Below are 7,064 nucleotides of genomic sequence, written 5' to 3' on the forward strand. Positions count from 1 at the left end.
CTCTTGCTTGATGTGTCCTCCTCAATATATTTTATTGTCATCTTGTCCTTGAATGCAAATTCAAGGTTCTCAGGTCTGTAGTTGTCAAAATTGGATAGCTCAAATGCAGTAAGTCTTTCAACTATTCCTTCAAAGGTTAGTGTGTTCCCTTGTACACACCTCAACTCTTGGATGGTTGAAAATCTTATAGAATAGATAGGGATTAGAGTTCCTAAGTATTTGTTGATGGATGTTTCTTTTTCCAGTTGTCCACCTAGACTTCTTATTGCACTCACCACTTCTTTTATTCATGTAGCATACTGAGCAGCACTTTCATCTTCCTCCATCTTCATATCATCAAACTTCCCTCTTAGGCTTTCTCTCTTTGCTCTCTGGACATTCTAATAACCTCCACAGATATTTGATAAGGTTTTCCACATTTTGAATGTAGTGTTATAGTCTTTGATGTCATCATATTCAACATAGCTAAGTGCATATGCAATTTTCAACATTGCTTGGTTATGCTCCTTCTTTTTGTTTAAGTCATTTGCAGTGAGGGGTCCTGCTAGAGTTACATGCTCTATTCTAATTAAGGTTTGTGTATAGTCACCTATTAATCATAGGTGAAATTTCATCAAATGTTTCCATGCAAAAAAGTTTTCTTTGTTGAGCTTGGGAACTTCTCTCTTGGACATCTTGATCTTCCTGCTTCTAGTACCTTGAAACTAAATCAGTAGATGGCTTTGATACCAATTTTTAGAATTTCTTTAGAATAACTGAGACGGGGGGGGGATGAATCATTTATTCAAGGTCCAAATGTCCTATTCAAACTTTTCACTAACTATAGTGAAATCATTCATCCATTCATCCATCAAAGCTTTAACTTAGCTAATCAACAAGTTACTGTATATCAAAATGCAAGTATAACACACAAGAAATCAACACATGACATAGTGATTTATGTGGAAACCCAATTTGGAAAAAACCACCAGTAACATGCTACTCAATTTTTACCCTTCTAAAGTGATACCTTGTGAAAGGCTTATAACACACTGTTAAATATTACCTTGTTAGAGGATTTAACCACCCCATTAGAAGTGAGCCTAGTTAGAGCACTTTAGATCATTCACTTGGAATGCCACCATGTTAAAGGATTTACAAATGGCTGTTAGGCAAACCTAAGTCCATAGGATTTTTAGATATAATACAATTGCTATATAAAGTACTAGAAAATCTTGACTTGACTACAACATACAACTTATCTTGTAGATCTCAGATCACTTCTCATTTCATACCCTTGCTTGACCTTCAATCTCTAAAACTCTTAACAGGTTGCCTTCCCTTTCAAGCTTTGTCTCCTCGAGTCTCCATACTCAATTTACTAGTGCAATCATCTCTTCATGACCACTCATAGAAGCAAAGCCTCTGTGCTCTTCCTTCTCCCAAATGTCTCCTTCTTGGCATCCTTTCAACCACTTCATAGATTTGGCACTTCAACAATAATGTTATCAGTAGCTCTCTACTTCTTGGTTAATGACATCTCAAATAAAAGTCTTGGAGTTCCTTTTTTCAATTGATTCTTCCATTTTCAATTTCAATTCACATGGATTAGGTAGGATTCATTATATCTAACCCATATTCTATTTTCTCTAGAAACTTCTTGAATAATCCTTTAGAATTTGTCCAAAAATGGTTTACATAAGATTTTGTGCCAACAACTCATCATCTTTATCTTCCAACATGTTCACAAAATTCAATGCAACCACTATATCAACTTAGATTTGGCAAATCTTCATCATTTGAAATAATGTAGCAGCTCGACACTATTGAAATAATGGTGCTCGGCACATAGTATGTTACTCGACATCAACTATGCTTTTCCTGATGCTCGACACTTAAAGATCACTTGGCACTAACTAAAAATATCTAATACTTGACACCTGATCTTCACTCAACACTTTAAGATCACTTGGCAAACACTAGAAATGTCTATTACTCATGCTCATCACATAATGAGTTCATATAGGAAATGCAAGTTCAAAACCCAACAATCCCCCAACCTACCTTTATCTAGCAATTTAGGTCTTCCAAGATCCTATCATATACATGTTAGGATTAAACTTAGACAAAAATAATAGTTACATGCAAATATAATCAATACCAAAAAATAGTAGATCGTATAAAAGAGAACACAAGACACTAAGATTTAATGTGATTCACCCAATCCTTGGGCTACATCCACCAACAACAATTCCAATATTATTATTATCCAATGATTACAACCTAATTACAATCTATAATCTCTTACAGCTCAATATTACTGCAAAAACCAATTTTTTGCATTACACATTATGAAAAACCCTAACACTAAGCATTTTTATACAAGCTTTTTGCCACTTACAAAATTAGGGCTATAATAATAGAAAAATAATAGTCGATGCCTTTTACAATATAAGGGCATTTTTGGCTTCGAGGGAAATGCCCCCCAAAACCCCTATGGGGGTGTTTCCCCTTGACCCTAGCCTATACTATGATAGGGAGTGCACCTGGGGCACTACCCTAGGACCCTTTGGGGATGCTATCCCTTGATCCTATCTTTGGAGCACTACCGACAAATCCCCATAGAAATAATCTAGATGGAAATCACACCAAATAATCCTCTAAGTTTGATTAGGCTCCACATCACAACATTTTCTCACTTGGAGACTGATCAAACTCCACAATAATAACATCCCACTTCGAGACTAATCATAGCACTGCTAAACTTGTAGCTTTCACTGGAATATCAAACCACCTCAGACTCTATTATTCTTTTATGTTGTTCAGTCAAGAAGACTAACTAAAGTTGAAGAGAAATTTAGCTTCTCCCTTATCACTACCTTTTTAAACATATCCATTGGATTTTAATTTGTATCTATCTTCTCCAGCTTTAACTATCCATCATCCAAAATTGATCAAATGAAATGGTATTGTTACTGTCTATGTTTTGTCTTTGAATGCACAACTGAATTCTTTGCAAGATGAATGACACTTTGGCTATCTGTGAGAAAATAATTATCCCTCTGAGGGTGTCCCAATTCTTCCAATAAGAACTAAAGCCATATCATCTCCTTAGCTTCCTCTATATTAGAAACATAACCTATCTCTATAGTGGATAAAGCATTAAACTTTTGTAGTCTAGAAACCTAGCTCACGACTGCCCCACCAATAGTAAATACATAACCTATAGTAATCCACCTAGTATCAATATTCCCTACCAAATCAAAGTCAGAATAGCCCTATAAATCAGTAATAGAGCCCCCAAAGTGTAGACACTTACTAGATGTACCTCTCCAATATTTTAGAGTCCATTTTACTACATTCCAATGTTCAATTCCTAGATGGCTCATATACCTACTAACAACTCCGACTACATGTGCAATATCTAACCTAGTACATACCATGGCATAGATCAAGCTTGTTGTAGTTAAAGCATAAGGTACCTTAGACATCTTGTCCTCATCTTTTTGTGTCTTGGGACACATCTCCTTAGTCAACTTTAAATGACTAGGTAAAGGTGTGTTGACAGCTTTAACATTCTCCATAGAGAAATGTTGCAACACCTTTGCAATATAATCAGCCTATGACAATGTCAATTTCTTGTTCATCCTATATTTTCAAATCTTCATACCAAGGATTTTTTCTGTTGCCCACAAATCCTTCATAGAAAATTATTGTGCTAACTATTCCTTTAACCACTTAATGTGATCCATGTTAGACCCAGCTACAAGCATCTCTTAAAATAAACACAATGATATGAATGACACCTACTATATCCATGCTCATGCATAAACCTGGAAAATTTTAGATACCATTGCCAAGGTGCTTTCTTTAAGCCATATAAGCTTTTATTTAATCTACATACTAAGTTCTCCTTACCTTGGACCTCAAATACTTGTGGTTGTCCCATATATATATATATATCCTCATCGAAATCACCATGTAGGAAGATTGTTATAAAATCAAGGTGCTCCAAATACAAATATTTGGTAGCCATAATACTTAAAATAGTGTGAATAGAAGTCATTTTAACAACATAAGAAAATATTTCATCAAAATTAATGCCCTTTTTTCTGTGCAAATCATTTTATAGTACTAACTTGGCTTTAAATATTTTTTTACCTCCATCCTCTTCTTTTACCCTGTAAACACATTTATTCTATAAATCCCTTTTACCTATAGGCAACTTTCATAAGTCCCATGTCTTATTTTTTTAGCAAAGAGTCGATTTCTTCTTTCATTCCAGACTCCACCTAAATCTTTGTATCCAACTGCAAAGCTTCATCATAGCATTTAGGTTCACCAGCTTCAGTAAGTAAAATAGAATATAAGGAAGGAGAAAATCTTTTTGGAGGTATAACTTATTCTTGTTGACCATCTAACATTCACAGAGGTGTGTGGTATTTTTTGTTGTGGTTCTTGCACATCATGAGGAATTGCTGGAACATCAACTTTTGGAGTATCATCCAATACTACATAATCATTTTCTTTCTTCTCATGTTGCTAGAATATATCTTTGTACAACACTTTCTCATTGAATATGACATCCCTAGTTCTTATAATTTTACAATTTTTAAAATCCCAAATCTTATAACCAAATTCATTAATGTCATATCCAAAAAATACACATATCTTTGACTTAGCTTCTGGCTTGGTTCTATTTTCAGAATCTATATGAGAAAATGCTTCACAACCAAAGGTTCTAAGAAAAGAATAACTCACCTTCTTACTAGTCTATAATTCCTCTAAAATACCATAAACCAATGGAGTAGAGGTATCTCTACTAATCAAATATACAATGGTATTAACATCCTCCACCCATATGTTTAACGGAAACCATGCATGTAACCTCATGCTTCTTGTATGCTCCATTATAGTCTTGTTCATGCATTCAAGTACTCCATTTTCCTATGGAGTCCTTGGAATAGTTTTCTATCTATGACTACCTTTAGCAGAACAATAATCTTCAAATTCATGATTGCAATATTCACCACCACTATCAGATATGAGACATTTTAATTTCTTTCCAGTCTCATTTTCAACCAAGCATTTCCATTTCTTAAAAGTTTGAAATACAATAGATTTTTATCTAAAGAATTAAACCCATACTTTTCTAGTTGCATCATTAATAAATGTAACATAATCATGAGAGCCACCAAGGGAAGATACCCGAGCTGGTCCCCATACATCTATATGCACAAGCTCTAATTTCTCACTTTGATTTTCCTTCCTATTCTTCACAAAACTCATTCTCTTTTGTTTTCCATAAACACAACTTTCACAAAAATCCATATTAACACATTTCAGACCTGGTAAAACTTTCTTTGAATGAAATACTTTCATACCTTTCTCACTCATGTGCCTAACTCTATTGTATCACAACATTGTATTAGAATCTATCGCGAATATTTGTTCTCCCTACTCAACTATAGCAACTATTCCTAAACATTTATTTTTCTCTAAAACAATCAAAGTAGAAGGAACAATATGACCTGTGCAAAGATATAAGGTGCCTACTTTCACACCTTTTGCTACTACAAGGGAACCTTTTGAAAGCTTCCAATTTTTATCATTAAAAGTAACTACACAACCCTCATCACCAAGTTGCCCTGCTGAAATTAAATTCTTACTTAGCCTTGGAACATTTTTTACCTCATGTAGTATCCAATGATTCCCATTCTGTAACTTAATCTTAACTTCTCCCTTTCCAACAATCTAACAAGGTTCATTATCCCCTAAATAAAAAGCCCAAAATCCCCTTGGACATAATCAATGAAATAACCTCTATGAGGTGTAGCATGAAATGAAGCACTAGAATCGAAAACCTATGAATCATCAACACCTTCTAAAGACAAAAGTAAAGAATCCTCTTCAAATTTGTTACTTACCACATTTTCCTTCTTTTTCCCTTTTGGTTTATCTCCTTCATTGTTCTTTCTAGTCCAAGAGTATTTCTTCTTATGCTTTGATTTTCCATAACACCAGCAATTTCGTGGTCCTTTGGATTGAGACCTCTTTCCTTTTGACTTTCATCTTGATCTCCCACAATTTTTAGAATTATTTCCTCTCTCAATCATTCTGCCTCTACTTTGTGCATTCAAAGCAATTCCTGATGTAGATCCACCTAAGGTTTTCCTACAAGTTTCCTCACTCAAAATAACACTGATCACATCATCATATTTTAGGGTACTAGATCCAAAAATGAAATTACTCATAGCCATTACCAAGCCTTTCTAGCTTTTAGGCAAAGAACACAAAATCAAGAGAGCCCTAATTTCTTCATCAAAATTGGTACCCACATAAGATAACTGACTAGTAATAGTATTAAACTAATTTAAATTATCTACAATAGATCCATGTTCTATCATTTTCATATTAAATAAATGCTTTATGAGAAATACCTTGTTTGAAGTGGAGGACTTTTCTATTGTCTTTGCTTTTGTAATATTAAATGCCACCGATGGTGCCAAACATAATCAAATGATTTCAAGTGTCTTTTTGTCCAATATATCCTAGTCGTCATTTGTCATAGATCTCTAATTCTTGGTTTTTCCTTCATATTGTATACACTAATCTAATGTGCTAGAAATACTAATCTAATGAAAGTATGTACACGTTAAACTAACATAACATATAAGAGAGACAAAGAGAAGACAAACTCAAATAAGAATGTGAGCCATGGATAGGCTCTCTCAATGAGATTTGTTCTCTTGTTTTTGAGATGTGTCTATGTGTAGATTGGGGATGTATGCTCAAATTCTCAAAGTTGCTTCAATGGTGGGGATGGATAATAGAAAATTGGTAGCTTTGTGAGCTCTCAATTTGGCATTATAAGGGTATGGGTATGGCTTTTGGCTCTCAAAAGGGCATGGTAACTTTAGCTCAAAGATTTTTGATTGAAATGGCTTGGGATGAGATTCAATTTATAGGCTAAGGGCTTGAGGGATGGAGGGCTTAGATGCAAGGATGGGGAGATGGTTAAGGAGGGCTAAGATGCACTCAAAGGGAAGCACATGGATTGTGCTTGTTTAGCACCAATGGGAAGG

The sequence above is a fragment of the Cupressus sempervirens genome, chromosome 7 (genome assembly GCF_028749045.1).
Source record: "Cupressus sempervirens isolate cs-2001-9-10 chromosome 7, ASM2874904v1, whole genome shotgun sequence".
NCBI lineage: Eukaryota > Viridiplantae > Streptophyta > Pinopsida > Cupressales > Cupressaceae > Cupressus > Cupressus sempervirens.